This window comes from Canis lupus, chromosome 1 (assembly GCF_003254725.2).
Source record: "Canis lupus dingo isolate Sandy chromosome 1, ASM325472v2, whole genome shotgun sequence".
NCBI classification, from domain to species: Eukaryota; Metazoa; Chordata; class Mammalia; order Carnivora; family Canidae; genus Canis; species Canis lupus.
Window position 1 is genome coordinate 58,671,049 of NC_064243.1, and position 17,742 is coordinate 58,688,790.

A 17,742-nucleotide genomic window follows, 5' to 3' on the forward strand; every position below is an offset into this window, starting at 1 on the left:
GTAATCAATCACCAAATCCTGCCAATATTGCCAATAAATACCTCTTACATTCATCTCATTCTCTCCACTCCTCTGTAATTGTTTTTATTCAGATTTTAAACATTTATTGTTTGGATTTTTTTAAAACATCCTTTTAATTAATTTACCTTCTGTTTTGCATCCTTCTAACTTACACATATGATCACATTATGTTCTTGCTAAAAGCCCTTTCTGGCTCCAACTGATAACAGCACAAAATCCAAGTTACTTAAAATGGCATTCAAGAACACTTTATAATCTGTTCAGAAAGAAAACTGTGGGGCAGCCTGGGTGGCTCAGTGGTTTGGCACTGCCTTCGGCCCAGGGCGTGATCCTGGAGTCCCAGGATCGGGTCCCACATTGGGCTTCCAGCATGGAGCCTGCTTCTCCCTCTGCCTATGTCTCTGCCTCTCTGTGTGTGTATCTCTCATGAATAAATAAATCTTTAAAAAAAAAAAGAACCGTGAAACAGAGACTAGTATTCAGGGCCTTACTAAAGAATTCCTTAAAAAAAAAAAAAAAAAAAAAAAGAATTCCTTGTGGGTCACTACTCCCGGAAGGGGAGTGAAGGAAGGAGACAAGATTAGGCAGAGGGAGTGGAGGTGCTGCAGTCTCCAAAAGTCCTGTCAATCCACCCAACAGGGAGCTCTGTAGCTCAAGTGGCCCTTCAGAATGTCTAAAGTTTGGGTGAGGGGTCCAGAGCTTTATATAACACATTGATCAAGCGCTGGATGAAGGATGTTCCTGGAGGGAAGTATAACCTTGAGCAATGCTACAATCTGAGGGTTGTCTTCCAGCAGCACTCCCAGAAGCTGGAAGAAAAAGTCCTTTATTCATGAAGGGAAACCAGCAACACATCAGAGAATCTGCCATACTCTTGTCTACCTCTGCGTATCTTTCTGTGCTTCCTTGACCTCCAGTATTTACTTTATCATAGCACTTACTACTCTCTATCTTACTGCCTTTTACTTTTCTACATTTCTCATTAGCTGTCATCTTTGTGCAGCAAATGCTTTGGCTACTTTCACTCTTGCATCCTCAATGCTTGACACATAGTGAGTCATTAAATAATTTATTAAATGAATCATTAAATGAATGAAGAATCTGTAGGTCCCTTTTCCCCATTCCTTACTCCCTATTTTCCGGTTAAATCAAACTAATTGCAATTCCTTAAATCTCCCAAGCCTTCCCTTGAATCCATGCCTTGGGTTTGTTTGCTCTTCCTTCGGCTTAGAATGCCTTTATCTAACTTGATCATCAGCTGAATGTCTACTTCTTTCGAATGTTAGCTCAATTGTCACCTTCAGAAAACTTTTTCAGGCTCTGTTACAATCTTCATTCTCTGTGGTTCTACAGAACTGAGTTCCTACCAGCTATGGCAATCCTGTCACTTTTAATTTACACACCTGATCCCCTTCAGGGGCTGTGAAACGGTGAGCTCCCTATCCATTTTTGTTTCCTTAGCACCTAAAGGGGCGTGGCACATGGCAAAGAAACAAAGAGTGAATAAACAAAAAATACAGGAGTAAAGTTAAGCTCTAGGAATTTTAACCAGGAAATGTGTGCAAATGAACTAAAGAGGGAAGAAGATACAGGAGAGAAAATTATAAGGTTATATAAGAGGCATGTGGTTGTGAACACTGAATTAGCTATAATTTCTTATTTCTGAAATTAGTTTTTCCCAAATACAAAATGAAAAGCAGAATGATGTCGTTAGCAGAATTGTTGCTTTGCCTAGCACATCTCAGTGACATTATTTCTCAATCCATTATCTACTAAATACTAACCTAAAGGTGTCAAATTCAAATGCCTTCAGGTGCCAGGCAATTGATCTAAATATGTCGAGGGCCTCTGAAGAACAAAATGTACATGCGAGGGGCACCCAATTTCAATTTTTAAATCGTATGATCACTAAACGGCACAAGCACAATAGGCATTTTGTGCCTGACGTGGCCTGGAAGCTGCTGGTTCACCTCTTCTTCTATACATTTTTGAAATCAAATATACTCTGAACTACCACGGAGCTGAATGGAGAGAGATGTGGACAACCTTTTCAACCTTGTAGAAAAGGATGATATTTCTCTATTTTTAGTAAGGAATATTCTCTCTGAGGCGGTTTCACAGTCCAGCAGAATATTAGGGCAGAAATTGCACTGGCAGCCAAAAATAATGATAATAATTTAAAAAAAGAATATTTTTCTTCTATGCAAAATATCCTGATAACTCTCCTTAGAATTGTATTTAAAAAAAAAAAACAAAGTTTATTTTCTAATTAAAAATAGCACAAGCTGTCTAAAATATTTGGAAAATATAGAAAAAAAGTCAGAAAATAACTCCTCAAGATGACACTACCGGTGAGCAACCTCTACTGGCATTTTAGATCCTGCCCCAGATACTAGGTGGAATCATGGAACTGACATGCATAATATAGGTAGCAGGTATGCAAGGAAAATAATTTAGTTCTAAACATCTGGGAATCTATCAGAATGTATGGCCTAATGGGGGTATTACAAACATTCTTAGGTGTCTCTCATGTGCCTGGCTGAAACCAGACGTCTGCAGAACGTGGCCTGATGAGGAGGAGTTACGATTGTTGAAATGGAACTTGGTTCTGAATCCACAACAGGACTATTGTGCATATGACATTTACTTTGAGAACTGAGCTCTGGAGTAACAGTAAACAAGAGCTTTTGAGTCCAGTCCATAAAGAAGCCTCACTTGGTTGCCAAGCAATTCAGCATAGAAAACTTTACTTACCAATAATTCAACATAGAAAAGTACAGTTTTTTACCTTAACACTGAATACACTCCTGATCATTTAGAGATGTGGATTTCTACAAGTCGATTGTAAAGATGACAAAGACAGTTACAACAAACAGAAGCATATTTTAAAATAAGGAACAATGCTATGTTTTTATATAGAGCATATACTATCCAGGTACCCTTGGGTTCATCTATAGAATCATAAGAGGGAGGAAGGTTGGGAAACAAGGAATTGAACAAGACAACAGATCTAACGTTAATATTTTCAACAAAACTTAAAAGATTTCAAAATATTTTTGTTGAAGTTGTTCTATTTCCTCCCACAGAATTTTTAAATCTCTGCAATTTTCCTGTTTGTAGTACTTGTGACCCTGTGAAACTCTCCTGAAAACCTGTGATGCACTTAAATATCATCATACAGCCTTAACAATGCTTCCACCCATGTTAATATTCATTTCAGAATTATTAATCTCATAAATAACATCAACAATCAAGGAAATTGAAAATGTGGTAGCTTTTGAAAACCAGTTGTTTATTCAAACTGAGTATCATAAACTGATCTTATGAAATAAGGCCTACATCTCATAGTCACAGCAGTTTGTAAATACATGCTTCCTAATTCGTTGATTTTTTTTTTATTCACCAATCATGTGCTTAGTACTTTATGTCCTAGGATTTTACTGGATGCTGGGATTCAGAAACACAGGCGCTCTGTGTGTCAAACACGGCCTTCACCTCCAGCGGTCCACAACTGAATTCCATAAAGAAGTACTTTCACCACGTGTTAAGGAACCAGAAGTGATTCTGCACCCAAATGGCACAAGGAACACAAGTGACCCCTCCACCGCTAAGTCGTTCACATTTCCTTGGTTTGTGCTTCTGGTAGTGGTGAGCAAAGCTTCAAATAATATCACGTCTTAAAGTTAAGTCCTTCTACTCTTGAAACACACACTTGCACACACACGGACACACTTTCAGCTTGCTCTAAATTTTTGCTTTTGAATATCACATACTCAGTTCTAAAACATTATTTTTGGAATTCACAGCTCCAATATGGAAATGTTTCTAGAGCTTGGGTCTAGAAAAGTCTGTCTTTCTTGAATTTCTGGAGTAGTAATAATAACCACAGTGAGGACAAGGAACCAGAACAATGCCCAATAGGGAGCTATGGCCCAAATTTGAAAAGGCACAAGATTTTATCAGGCATGAAGATTAAGGCAGTTGGAATTCTGCGGTTGCTCCTAACAAGTTGTAGACTCCTTGGGAATCATCCATCCTAAATTACAGAGGTATGTATTTTTCTGATGAATCTAGACAAGATGGTTTTGAGGATTCATATACTGTGGTTAGAAAAATCTGACAGTTACTTTTAAATATAGTGCATTGTTTTTACCACTTATGATTGCAGCAAGTTGATCACACAGCTTTCTTTTGGGAAGACTTCCAAACCAATGTTTTTGGGGGAGAATGTAATCTTTTTCATGCTGAGCTGATAGGAGTCCCCCTCCTGATAAATGTTGATATGGAAAGATAATAAATCATATGCATTTTTATAGGAAAACTTAACTTTTTAATTTTTTATTGGGTGCATTGCAAGGAGTCACTTGGCCCAGATGGGCATGAAGAATAATATTCCCCAAGGTACACTGTACCCACTAATCTTTCTCCTCTCCCGCCTCCAGCAGTAATGCTGGAAAATCAGTGCCATATCCTGGTGCATTTGCAGCATGGTTTGACAAAGATCACAACGTTCTCATCAACAGAGAGTGACAGACAAATTTCCATTCGTAAATTCCAATGCTTTTCCTTACTGAAATAACTGATTAGCACATGGCTGTAACTGACTACTAAAGCTACCTAATTTTATAAAGCATATAGTTAATTAAAGGGCAGAATTCAAAAGCTTGGCCAACTCTGTAAAAGCTCTGAACTTAATCATCTGTTTCTAACAGATTTCAACCTGTGGGGTAAAAAGGCATTTGTTGGACTATGGCCTGCTCATCTTTGGGGATGATCTTTCCAAAGGAAAGACCTGGACCCCTGGAGGGGTCAGGGCCTCTTATTTTGCCAAAATCTTTTTTTGCCTTGCCAAACTGACTTTCCTTTCAAAATAATTAAATGGAAAATTAAATGTTTAATTTTTTATAATAATATTTTCTCTTCGCTTATTGTTCCCAGTCATTTCATATCTATACTCAACATCCATCCAAAGGGCTTACACAGGAAATGTAGACCCAGCGAAAACAAACTCACACCCTTTTTTATAACAGCCTATTATTGTAAAATTAGCAGTTAAAAATGAAAACATAAAACAAAACTTTTTCTGCTGAGATACTCTCTCCCTAGGTTGCACTAGATTTAAATGGAGTTTTTTTGCTGTTTATGACCTTAGTTTTTGTGATCGTGGCTTAACAAGTATATGGAAGGCTTAATGATATTTGAAGATGCAAAAAAATCTCATAAATTATGAGCAATCTGCAGGAAATGAAAGCTCAGCATTGTTTCTTCCTACACTTCTCCCATAGGGCTGAACAATGTCTTTACGCCCCTGAATGCACTCTTCCTTGGCATGTCTGTATATATCCATCTCCTTAGGGCAAGACATAATAGTAACCTGATTTCATAATCTCACATAACAGGGTATTATGATCTGCAGTCCTGATGGTTTCCTGCAAACTGAATTTTAAAGGAATTTAGAATCTCATTCTTTTAGATATTCCTGACCAAGCAGTGAACTCTTAACAATTGAGACTATTAATATGCTAATTATTCCCAGAATTGTGTATTTCATATGATGGGAAGATCCAAAAATGAAGAATCCATCATCTGTCCTACTGACAGGGAAATTCACTTTTACTTAGCTACATCTATGATTGTCCTTTTGCTTTTAAGAATGTAACAAAAATTTTGCAATGAAATAAGAGGTTGGCCCATGGAACAATTATGACACAGCACTTAGAAGGACAGCATGGTACTTAAAACCAGCGAAATAATGTCAGTCTCCAATTAATAAGCCAAAAATAAATACCAAACTCTTGCTTGGACTCAGACATTGTTTTTTTTCTATAAAAATAATATAATAAGTAGTGTTCCTTTCAGTGGGTCAAACCACAAAAGTATCCACATTGACGTCAATAAAATCTTTTTTGTAAATATTATTGTTCACAATGAAAAGTAATTTTAAAACAGTCATATACAAAAATGCAAAATTTTAAAAATATGATTTAGTAATAAGTTTCCTATAAAATAAGTGGAGAGAGCAGTTCTGATCATTCAACAGTGAAATAGAAGGAAATTTTGAGAATATTCTTGAAAGGACTTTTTGGTACTTTCAAGTTTAGAGGTTAATTTGGCAAATGCTGCTTACTCTTTCCCTTCTCTTGATATGTATCTGTCCCAGTACTATTTTCCCATGTAATAAGGGATGTGATTTTTACTGTCACTTTAAGGAGTTACAAACCACACAAATGCAGAGAAAGAGGGAAGATCTGAAGATATATATTCTCAATTTAGAAACAACTATATATTTTTAGAAACAACTTCATTGATGGAGGCCCCTAGGTGGCTTAGTCAGTTAAGCGAGTCTGACTCTTCATTTCTCCTCAGGTCACAATCCCATGGTGGTGAGATGGAGCCCAGACTTGGGCTGTGCGCTCAGGGGCGGTCTCTCTCTCCCTCTCCCTGTCTGCCCCTTCCCCCACTTGCATGCATTCTCTCTCTCTCTCAAATAAATAAATAACTCTTTAAAAAAAAGGCTTCATGGAGGTACAGTTTACATGCCTTAAAATTCACCTATTTTAAATATGCAATTCAGTGATTTTTAGTAGATTTCCCATGTTGTGAAACCATTGCTATCAAATGGTTTTAGAACATTCTCATCACTCCACTAAGGTCCCTGCTGCTCCTTCACAGTTTATCTCTGTTCCCACTCCCCGCCTCAGGCAATCAGTAACTGCTTTATATATAGATCTGCCTCTTCTGGACATTTTATATAAATAGAATCACATAATATGTGGTTTTCCAGGTCTGAATTATTTCATTTAGCCTGATTCTGACGTGTGTGTTGTAGCTCATATCAATATTTCTTTTTATTGTTAAATGGTTTTCCACTGTATGGATATATGCTTGAAGATAAACACGTTTTGTTTTTCCACTCATCAGTTGGACATTTGAGTTGTTTCCACTTTTTGGCTGAGTAATCCTGCTAAGAACAGTTGTGTGCAAGCCTGTGTGTGGAAACCTGTATGTCTTAAGCAAAATGTGATTGAGAGATTCATTTGTTCCTGGAAAACACAAATATTCAGGTCTGTTGTGTTCTGTGAATCCAAGGATCACAACTGCCTATGAACACTCTCCATACAGCAACCAGAGTGGATTTTTTTAAAATGGAAAGTCAGATCTCAATCCTTCCTTCTGGTGGCTTCCATCTCACTAAGAATGAAGCCTTGTCACAGCCAGGATGGTGCTGCCTGACCTGACCTCTGCTGACATGTTTCACTTCATCTCTTATTACTTCCCTCACTCTTGACTTTACCAGTGTTGATCTTGTCGCTCCTCAAACATAAGAGCTTCTGCTGTCTTCCAAGTTCTTACATAAACTATTCCCCTTGCCTGGAATGCTCTGCCCTGATCTTCATTTGGCTTGCCCTTTCTCATTCAGGTTTCCCCTCAATGGTTACTCACTAGAAACCCCTTCTATGGTTACCCTATCTGAAATAGCAACCATGTTTCTCTATTAGCTTCTGCTGTTTCATTTTCCATCACCACCTATAGCCCAATGAACTAAATTTACCTTACTCATTGTTGACTATCTCCCAACCAGAATGCAAGAAATGAAGGATAGTCAGAAGAAAAGCAGGCAGGGGACAAGCCCCTCTCCTCACACCCCCTCGCCCAAAGAAGAAATCACCCTTAAAAGGATTTTACACCACCCTGGAAGGAGCCCTCCACCCTTCCCCAAATGAACAATGCCTGATAGGTATATGAGCGTGTGGACAAAAGCCTGATTGGGTGACAGGCACATGGAGGGTTAATCATATTAAAACAGCCCGCCAAGAAGCCCATAGAAACCCTCAGACTTGGGAACTCTGGTGGCAACCCTCTGGGATCCCCTCCCTCTTCTGGAGCTTTGTACTATTGCTCAATAAACTTTGCTTTGCTGCCCACCACTCTCGGTCCGATTTACCTCTTCATTCTTCGAAGTGTCATGACCAAGAACCACGGCGCTGAAGAACAAGGAATAATGCAACACAAGCTCAGGGAGGCAGGTACTTTGTTTATCTTGTTCTGTGATGTTTCTCTAGCACAAAGCATGGTGATAAATGCTCCTTAAATTTACTGAATTAGTACACAAATAAGAAGCAAAATTTGACCCTCTTTTATACTCTCTCTACAATCTGTGAGAATTCAGTTAGATCATGCTGTGAATTATAGTTTGTGAATTTCTAAACCAGTGGACTGAAGGTCATATACTGGCAAGCCATGCATGTACCATATTTGGTCTGCACATGTTTGTTTTATGTAGCAGATGCTTTGGAGCCCCATTCCCATTCCCTTGGCCCATCTCTGTTTTCAGCTGCTGAGTGCTCAGGTTCACCTTCTGTTGACAAGGTCTCAATTCAAGCAGGTATAGAATTATTCTGCTTTCTGACTTGGGGCCTCTCCCATGCCCTGGAGCCACTGGGTGTCTGTATAAACACAGCCCTGAAGCGAGCTAGGTTAGTACTCCCCAGGGCAAATGTCAGTCATTAACCAATGTAGGAGCCATACCTCATCCTCACTTGCCTCAGAGTGTTCTGAAAAAAATTCACACTTCCCAGAAGTTCTCAGCCAAACTGAGTCCCTGTGCCTTCAGTGGAGACTTAAATAACACTCCCTTATACTGACTTCCTCTTCTCTTGTTTCACTCTCTCCGTTTGCTGGAATTACATCCTTAACATGTGATCTGCCTTCAGGAGAAGCCAAATTGGGCCTATGACTTACAGAGTTGGGTTTTTTTTTTTTTTTAATTTGTAATTAATTGTCCAAATTTAAAGCTCAAAAAAATTTTCATGTTTAAATTCTGGGTATGCCTTGTATGGCATTTGATCTAATACGGGATTTAGGCTTGTCTAATACTTTGGGGACCATTTTCCACACCCTTGGTGGGATAGTGTTTCAGACTGCATATGACTGAACCAGTCTCATAATTAATAATTCCTAATTGGGAAGCCCAAGTAGGCTCAGCGGATGAGCGTCTGCCTTTGGCTCAGGGTATGATCCCGGGATCTGGGATCAAGTCATACATCAAGCTTCCTACGAGGAGCCTGCTTCTCCCTCTGCCTATGTCTCTGCCTCTCTCTATCTCTGTGTCTCTCATGAATAAATAAGTAAATCTTAAAAAAAAAATCATAATAATTCCTAATTACTCTGTGTCTGACCTGTAGACCATAGCAAATTTATCATGTCTAACTACAACTCAAATAATCTCCTGCTATTGTATACCCGTAGCTCAAGAATGAATATTGGGAATATTACATCGTATCCAGATCTGTCACTTTTTGAATGTCTTGAAGTTTTTCCTCTTGGGAAATATCTCTTTGTTCCTGGGAAAATTGCCAACCACAGAGCACTCTATCTATAGGGGTAGGTACATTATCCAGGCTAGCCAAGGAGAGCCTTCTGTCAGCTACAGAATTGGTACAGAGAACCATGCTAGGCTGATCAGAGTCATCTCTTGAGATTTTGCTGGACCCACACCCAAAGATCTTGCATCATATTCTTCTCACTGGGATTGCTGTAGTTTGATGTAAACCTAAAGCTGTCAATGGACATTTTTGCTAAAATGTGGGGGATTTTCCTTGAAGATGGACTTAATAGAAAGGAAAACAGAAAATAATGGGAAAAAAAGAGTAGGGAAAAGTTTAAACAAGACTAGGACTGAGGGATCCCTGGGTGGCGCAGCGGTTTGGTGCCTGCCTTTGGCCCAGGGTGTGATCCTGGAGACCCGGGATTGAATCCCACATCGGGCTCCAGGTGCATGGAGCCTGCTTCTCCCTCTGCCTGTGTCTCTGCCTCTCTCTCTCTCTGTGTGTGTGTGACTATAATAAATAAATAAATAAATAAATAAATAAATAAATAAATAAATAAAAGCTCTGGTCTCCTTTAAAAAAAAAAAAAAAAAAGACTAGGACTGAGATAGAAAAAAAGAAAAAGAGAGTAAGAAGCTCTGCCAAATGACAAAAGACCTGACGGTCATTTGAACTTTCATGTTCAGCCATGCCTGAAGCAAGCAAGATGCCTTTTCAATGATCTGAGCCAAAGGATTGTGTATTTTTCTTAAGCAAGTTTCAGATAAATTGCTGTCAGCTACAGTTAAAAGACTAATACTTGATATGTGTGCTCAGGACAGGACTGATAGTATTAGGCTGTGCCACTGTAGCTGTCTTTTCCTCTTCCATGAAGCATGTGATTATTACCAGGATCAAATATATCTGGGGAAGAAGGAGGCCCTCAGGTAGAAATCCAGAGCTGAGAAGATGGGCCTAACATAGATGGGAGCTCCCATCCCTTTCTGGGTCTTAATAGTGACAAAGCCAACTATCTGGAGATATGTATTTGCAGAAACAGAACACAAAAGGGAAAGGAAAGAGCCCTGTAATGGGTTAAAAGCTGAAGATGAGTAAATTATGCAATGTATGTTAGATTATTTATTTTTATGGTCCCATTCTTGGTAGTAATTGCCATTTGGTTATATTCTAGCCTTTTGTAAAGCTTAATTTGGACATTAAGTCTGTCTCAGCTGAACTAAATGGTGTACGAGGAAAAGTCATGTGCCTATATATGGGACAAAGCATTGAAAGTAGGGCATCAGTCTTTGCCCCCAAAGCCAGCAGATGATAGAGTCATTAAAATAGTCCCTAAGGACAGTATTCAGACCTAAGAGTTGGAACTATAAAGAACAATCTCCCCTACCAAGGAGACTGACCTTCACTGACTAATTTGAAACATCTGGTTCTTATTTCATGAAGGAAGGCATAAATGTATTACACCAATTACACAAAAGTATAAGATTCTCCCAAATGGAAAAAGCAACAACATCCAACTTCTTTTAATCTAACAGATCTATGAAAACGTCCCGCTATATTTCCATACTTGGGGCACAGATGGCAGTGAGCTAGGCCAGTACAGAGGAAATGAAACAAAGTATAGATGTATTGACAGAAGAAGGCATCAGGGATTTTTGCTGGCAGGCAGGGAGAGAAATCATTAGAAAGGAAGTTCTACTAAGCTTGAAAAAATTGTCTCTTTTGGATGCGGGGGCATCCTTAGTGCCAAAAAGCATGCCCAGCATTGAGTAAGCCAAAATGTGAGGCTGAGGCTATTTAAATTCTTCTTGCCTCTGATTAGCATTGGACTGAAAAAATAAGCATACAAAGATTGTGAAGGTGAGAATCCTGTGGCTCCAACTGTTGAGATGAGGCAGGAGGAAAGCAGAGACCCCTAAACAGGCTAATTGGAAAAAAAAAAATACCTGAGATTGCTACATTCAGTACATGAACAAGGTTAGTCTGGTGATAAATTTTAAAAGTCTCTGTGAGAGTTAAAGTTTTGCCTATTGGCTCCTCTGGAGCAGTAACGGGTAAGGGTTAACACCACAACCTGTATGTAAGGCATTGTTTTTCTTTTTCCATTTCCAAATTTCATATTTAATTTTCATTTAGTCCATTAGTAACATGTTTTTAAAAATTTCCATGCTTTCAAAGAGAAATGTTTTCCTCCTTAATTATTTGTACCAGCTGGAGATAGATCCAGACAATACTACTGGTAGGTGGATGAACATTTGTCTTTCCTAACTTTTAATAACATCAAAAAGTAAAAAGTTATGAGGAAACACACAACTCTGAAAACAATGTTAGTGCCGCAAAAATACTTTTCTTTTGGATCAACATCTCATAGATCATTTGATCCAGAAGTTCTATATTCGCCAGGTTGCTAACATTTCTGTTGCAAACATAGACTCTGCCTGTTTTTTTTGGCAGAAAAAAAGGATTTATTGAAAGGATATAGGTTGGTCCATACACTGTCCAGGAGAGCAATCCAGCTCAGAAGCCATGGAGACAGGGATATAACCAAAGTCTAACATAGAAATAGTTCTGTGAGGACATGGCTTCTGCCGCCATCATCAGGTATCAGGTATCATCACCTGCAAGGTTGACCCTATCGGCAACCATACATTGTATACTCCCATAGATGGGGCTGGCAATACTCTCCTCGAAAACCAGATATGGTTACTACAGCCAACACAAGTACAAGTGCAACCCTCTCTTTCCTTATTTGCAAGACTAACTCCCAATTCAAAGTGAGGCAAATGAAGGGACTACCCTTTATTTTCTTTTTAATAGATAAAGAAACTTGCACAGCACTAACCCCACGGCAGACTTCCTTCAATGCCTCACTGGTCAAAATTGGATCACATGGCCCCTTTCAAGCCAACTACTCATAAGAAGAATAGAAAACTGTGGTTGCCTAGATCAATTGATTCGCCTGCCAGGGTGAAGATGTGACCAGCCCTGGAGTAGAAGGTCACATGGAGGAGCATGGTACCTGTATAAAATTGAAATTTTGTTCATAAGAAAGAATGAATATTGGGTTATCAGCCAATGTGATGGACATGTACATGGAACCCAAATGTCTTCACACATGGGCCTATTTTATGAAACCCACCTATATGCTTCTTTCCAAACCTCCTTCTCACCAGTCCTCTGGTCTTCTTTTTTTTTGTGTCCATGTCAATTCAACAAAACCGTCTGTTACTCCCTATTAATTCTTGCCTCTTTCCAGGAAAAGAGAAAGATGTTATACCACTCAAAGTTCTACCTGCTGGGAGAATTTTCCACCTTCACGTTAGTGGGATTGAGTAGGACTCAGCAATCCATTTGAAATGTCGCCAGCTCATTATGCAAAGCCATCTGTAAACTATGCTTTCTTTTTCCTTTTCTTCAGTTAACTCATAATAGAAAACTGTTCAAGATGTTGTAAGTGTCGGTTGGTGGAGAGGGGGCAGTGTGGCATGAGTAGGCATAGCAGAAGACATCAGCATATGAAACAAGCTTTCAGGATCTGATCAGATGCACTCACTTATCTACTGCTTTCACTGGGATATATTTGACTTTAGAGCCAAATAGATCAGATAACACTCAGTTCATGACAAGTAGCTTATATTTTGTAATAACCTGGTTTCCATGAGGACCCGATAGCAAGCCAGGTACTATTCCTCCAAAGAAGAAGGTTATTCACTGAAGAAGGTATAACTTTGTCCTCAAACCATGATGTCTCTGCTGTGAATTGTGAATCTTGTATTAAGTCTTTCCACACCACAGACTTCAGTTGATTTTTGAGTACCACTAATGTCACTGGGTCCTACAAGGCCATATGGAAAAGCTGCAGCCGGGACCACATGCAGAGTTTTCCTTTGGACCCTACTCAAAGCAGTCAGCCTTTCAGGTGTCTCAGGAAAGAGCTGAAGGGCACGCAAAAATGTGATATATGTTGCTTCTGAAATCTAAAAAGCACCATCAATCACAGTACTTTTTTCTAGATGTAGGAAACAAATTGTCCTTGACATTGGAAAGGATTAATTCACATGCCACACAAAACAAATCCCAAGAAACTTCACTGTATTAACATATGATTTATTTCCCACCTTCTGGTATGCCTAGTTTTAGTCTAAAATACCAGCCACTTTCTGCTCTCTAGAGCTCATCAGCACATTATCATCAATTTAGCCTTGGGGATGGTTAGACAACATAGTTCTTTTTTTTTAAGATGTATTTATTTATTTGAGAGAGGAGAGAGAGAGAGAGAGCAAAGAGGGGAGCAGAGAGAAAGGGACAAGCAGATGCCACGCTGAGCGAGGAGCCTGATTCCAAGATCATGACCTGAGTAGAAATCAAGAGTTGGACACTTAACTGACTGAGCCACCCAGGTGCACTGACAACCTAGTCCTTACAGATTCATTTATGGCCCAGAGAATAAAAAATTAAGACAATCTTGAGTTGAAAATATATTCCTACCATTTTAGAAAAAGTCAAACTACTTCTGGCATTCTCTATTTATTGGATCAGAGAAGAAATTTTGTCCAGATAAAAGCTTCAGTCAGAAAAAAAGAAAAGAAAAAAAAAAAAAAAAACTGCAGTCAGTATGCCACTAGACAGGAAAGATCATATATATTGTAGTAGTATTTCACTCAACCTATAGTAATCCCCTGTGACTCTCAAAACTCTTCTTTTTTTTTTTTTTTTTTTTTTTTTAAGTAATCTCTATGCCCAATATAGGGCTTGAACTTCCCACCTTGAGAATCTAGAGTTGCATGCTCTACCAACTGAGCCAGTCAGGCACCCAAAATTCTTCCATCTTTTACACGGGGCAAAAGTGAGACCATCTCAGCAATTTTCTCAGGGAAGCAGTAAATAAATAAATAATCACAGTAATTTTTTTTTTTAACTGAACCATAACAGAATACTTTTTGACTTACTATTATGGCTGGGAAGTTGAGCTCCTGTGCTTTCACTAAGCCATTCTGACCATAATAACTTTGGTAGCTTCTACTTGGCAGATCAGGAGTCAATGTTGGACTTCTGCCATTGGCTAAGGTCATCTGTCCCAGTAATCATGGCAAGAAATAATCATGGCAAGACTTCCGGGCTCCACTGGAATGCCCATCAGTTAGTGTTCAGGGTACCACTCTAGATACTTTAAGTAGAAGAGTTTTAAAACAGGGGATTAGGTCCTTACAAAATCACTGGAAGACTGGAGAGGTAGGTGTCAGAAGGCCACCACCAGAACTACTGAGTTCAAGGACACAGAGAACACACCAGAGCCAACCACTAACCCTGGAGTATTTTCCATTATACAAATGAATTAGAACAGTAAGCTTCCAACTCTCTTACATATAAAAGACTTGCAGAGATTTTTGAGAGCTGTATCATTTTGAACACCATGCCAGCTGTACTATTATTATTATGGTCAGCATGCCCACCTTGGCTTTGGCAGTTAAGTGCCACAACTTACCCTTCCCTCCTTATTTGAAATCAGGAGTGCCTTTCAAACACAGGATTTTCTTCTTACCCCAGCATATGAAAAAGAGCCACCACAGTGCTTTTTAAGAAGCTAGATCTTGTGTATACTCATAAAATTCTCAAGCCCCTGGTATAAAAAATATTTTCTGGCCATTTCTTCCTTCTCTAGAAAAAGGAGACAGGGAATAAGGGAGAAGTTCACATGTGATAATCTACCCCAATATTTATATCTCCATAAACTTTTGGATTTCTTCCTCTCTAGTAAGAAATCTCTAGCATTGCAGGTTCATTTAGAATGTGTTCAAGAGAGAATTTAGCAAATAATTTAGACAACTTCCAACCATTTGAGCTAGCACATTAAATCCAGAATCTCCAATAACCGTATCCTTATTGATCAATCACACCTGACCTGTTACTGTGTTCTTCCTTCCTTGGTCTAGTACTCTCGGGATCCATTTCCACACTTATTCTCCATATTATGCCAACATAAATCAGCGGTCTTTCCATTCCTTTGGTCGGTGTACTTTCTGTTCCTGGATTTGCTTTGTAATAGATCTCATGAGGCATATAGAGATCTGAATCTGCTTAAAGGTCTGGTGGTGTTGAGAGGCAATGGAGTGAGGTGCAGATGAACTCATTGGCTTTGTAAAACCATTGCATAAACTCTCCTATATGAGATCACTGAGGACCCCTCAGGCTAAACAAGAAGGATTCTTTTGTCTACAGGCAAAAAAAAAATTTTTTTTAATCCTTTATGAAATTGACTTAAGAGTCAGAATGTCTATTACATAACAAGAATTCTAGAGGGAAGGTGAGCCTCAGGAGCCTCTATTAGCTTTGTCCTGAGGTGGGCGCCCCTCGTGGTTATGAAGGTGGCCACCAGATCACAATGTTTCCTTGTTTATGTTTAGCTGAAGAGAGATCCTTCATCTGAGTCATGGAATACAAGTCCTGCCATTCAGAAGGATTTGCATTGTCTGCATCAATGTTGGTCACCATGGAAATGGCATGTACAGAACAGCATTCAATATTGGGTTCTGAACCAGTCATTACGAAGGGAATTGAGGCATATGATGCCTCAATCTAATTATTTCACCTCTGTAGACAAGGATAGCATGAATGCCTGTATAAAATTGAGGTTTCCATTAGAGAAAAGGACGGAGAAAGATCCATATGGTGTAACGTCTAGATACGGTACAACAACTATGGGGAATGGGAAATGTTTTCTTTCACTCAGTAGTCAGAGAAGAATAAAAGTAATATAGTATTTAAAGTTAATGCTCAATCTTGGAAATAAAGGTTTTTTTCTTCTTTATATTTACTCTCCAGAGATAGCTTTGTTTGGGCATAATGGGGCTTTCACTTTCTAACAGATATTCTATGCCTTTGATGTCAATTTTCTAGTTATACCTAATTATATATGCCAACTAAGTCACTACCTCTTATTTACCTAAATAAAAATGCTAATGCAATTTCCTTCGAAAAGTTGTTTAGAGGACGTAAGTGGTGGTAGGGGGAGTAGTATGTGCATTTCTTAAGTATTCCTCTTGATATATTTACACTTCCTAAAACAAGCTGACATTTTCCAAGTGTGCTGGATTAAAAATGGTCACAAACTTGTTTACAGTTCCTTTTATCAAGAGATATCTGGGCTGGACTTGTGCATTAGTCTACTAAGGCTGCTATAAAAAAACATCACAGATTGAATGGCTTCAACAACAGATTCATTTTCTCATAGTTCTGGAGGCTGGAAGTCCAAGATCAAGTTTTGGCAGGATTGGTATCAGATGAGATCACTCTCTATGGCTTGTAGAAGGCCATCTTCTCACCTTGGCCTTTTCTCTGTGCCTGCATACCCCTGCAAGTCCTAACAGATGAAGGCTCCACCCTTATCACCTTATTTGCCCTTAATTATTTTCTTAAAGGCCCTATCTCCAAATACAGTCACACCGGGGGTTAGGGTTTCAACAAAAATTTTAGAGGAAACGCAACTCAGTCCATTACATCTTGCAGCTTGCTGTATTTAACCAACAGAATGCAGTAGAAGGAAAGATGTGCTGCCGGGGACTTCCAACAGGGCCTCAAGAAGCCTTTGCAGCTTCAGCTCCTGCCTTCTTTGGAATCTCAACAATATGTGAAGAAGCTTGAGCTAGCCTGCTGGAGAAACTATGCAGCGAACTGAGGCGCCCCGGTTATTAATCCCCGCTAACTGCCCACCGATAACAATGGCAAGAAAGCCCAGTCGACCCCACACGGAGCAGAGATGAGTTGTCCCGACTGCACCCTGAACAAGTCCCTGACCCAAGGATTATGTACTAATAAATGGTGTTATATTAAGCCACTAAGTTTTGAGGTAGTTCTTACGTGGTAGTAGATAACTGATACAAGACTTGTATGGTTTTCATTGCTTCTTGGTGTCCTAGCCTTTTACTGTCAGTTTAGTGAAATTTGGGAAAAAAAGCAGACCCATAAGTGTATTGTCATTTAGCCATGCTTAATTAGAAATCAAGAAATCATATGTTATAAACAAGAAAAAGTGTTTTTTAGAGAGAAATAACTTAAAAACTTAGTCCTATTTTACATGCAGATAACAAATAACATATGGAGTTGATAATCTAAGTTGGTAATACAAGTAATGGGAGTTAATAGCATAAGTAATTCCCTACATCCCTGTAAAATATGACCACACAGCCCTAAGCAAGGCCTGGAAAAATGCAGCCCCACTTCTGTTTACTGCAAATACCTACCTTCTAAGTTATGCCCCATGGTTGGTAGGTAAGCAGACTGCAGGAAGGGTGGGAAATGACAGGAAAGATTAGGTGACTTTTCCATTAATAAGCAGAGTAAGACTCTTAAACAATTAAGATCAATTAAAAATATATATTTCATTTTATCTTTAGCT

The 17,742-nt window shown here is 39.0% G+C and overlaps 1 long non-coding RNA gene across 1 annotated transcript; it reads left to right on the top strand.

Annotated features, from left to right (window-relative positions):
- Positions 1–15,854: 15,854 nt before the first annotated feature.
- LOC118352066 (uncharacterized) lies at positions 15,855–17,181 on the top strand. The gene is made up of 2 exons (XR_004808549.2): positions 15,855–16,034; positions 16,854–17,181. It is a non-coding gene; the product is annotated as an uncharacterized LOC118352066 (long non-coding RNA).
- The last annotated feature ends 561 nt before the right edge of the window (positions 17,182–17,742 follow it).